The sequence below is a fragment of the Eurypyga helias genome, unplaced genomic scaffold (genome assembly GCF_000690775.1).
Source record: "Eurypyga helias isolate BGI_N326 unplaced genomic scaffold, ASM69077v1 scaffold26232, whole genome shotgun sequence".
NCBI classification, from domain to species: Eukaryota; Metazoa; Chordata; class Aves; order Eurypygiformes; family Eurypygidae; genus Eurypyga; species Eurypyga helias.
The window spans coordinates 1-1,124 of NW_010238238.1; positions in this window are offsets into that span (position 1 = coordinate 1).

Genomic DNA, 1,124 nt, shown 5'->3' on the forward strand with positions numbered 1-1,124 from the left:
GGGGGCCGGGTGGGGAGGAAGGAAGGGAAAGTTTCTTTCCCCAGGATTTTTTTTTTGGTTCTTAGATAAAGCCCAGACTGCTGGAGAGACACGGTTCCTGCAGGGCAATGGGTAACATGAAACCGTCCCAGGTTATTTTAGACCTGGCACGTTGGCACCCTGGGAATGGTGGCCGAGAGCCCAGCTTGTGGGTTCATTGGTGAAAGTTACTGGGGAATCCTTAGGAAGCAGGCACCAAAAAAAAAGAAAAAAAAAAGAAAAATACGAAAGGAAAAAGGAGCAGAGCTGTTTTACCACTCTCCTAAAGCCATCCCAGAGCCTCTGCTCCATTGTCAGGGAGCGATGCAGGGAATATGCCCTCTGTGCTCAGGATCCAGTGCATGTGTGGCACATTCCTCCTCGCCCCCCTCCCCCAGCTCATTAGCCTGTAAGTATTGGATATTGAGAGCACGTTTCTGGGGCCGTGGGCGCACTTCCATGGCATCGCGGATTTTCTGTTACAAGTGAACTTCACATATTTGAACTATTCTGTCCAGTGGTGTTGGGGGGGGAGGGTTGTAGTGGGGTGGCACTTATTTTTAATAAACCCATATTAAGACGTTTACTTCCAGCGTTTTGCAAATGACTCCCCTCCTCCCGAGTTTATGTTTGCTGGGTCGCATTTCTTTTTTGAAAAGTTAAACTTTTAGCAAGACCATTCTGATGCTGCTTTGCATTCGAGGGCAATAAATCCCAGAGCAAATGGCAAAGGCTTTTCTATGATCTTTCGCTGATGTCTATAATTATACTTAAATTACGAACCCTCTGTAGTCACAGCCATAGCGATAGAGTGTGTTTGTGTAAACACCCCCACGTATGCGTGTGCACACACACACACACGCCTGCAGCTCCCCGCATCACACACGTGTGTGTGCGTGTGCACAGGCTCTCAACACTCGCTGCTCAGTGATTCACACGGGTGCCATCCACTTCACTCCCCCTAGGTCCACCTTAAAGCCTCTTTGCATCCCAGTTACCCCACCACCGTAAGCACGCTGCACATCCGCATTTACAGCTGGAGAAAAGGAAAAGAGAGACAAAACCCCCCGCATCCTACAGGAAATCAGAGCAGCTTCTCCCCCCCC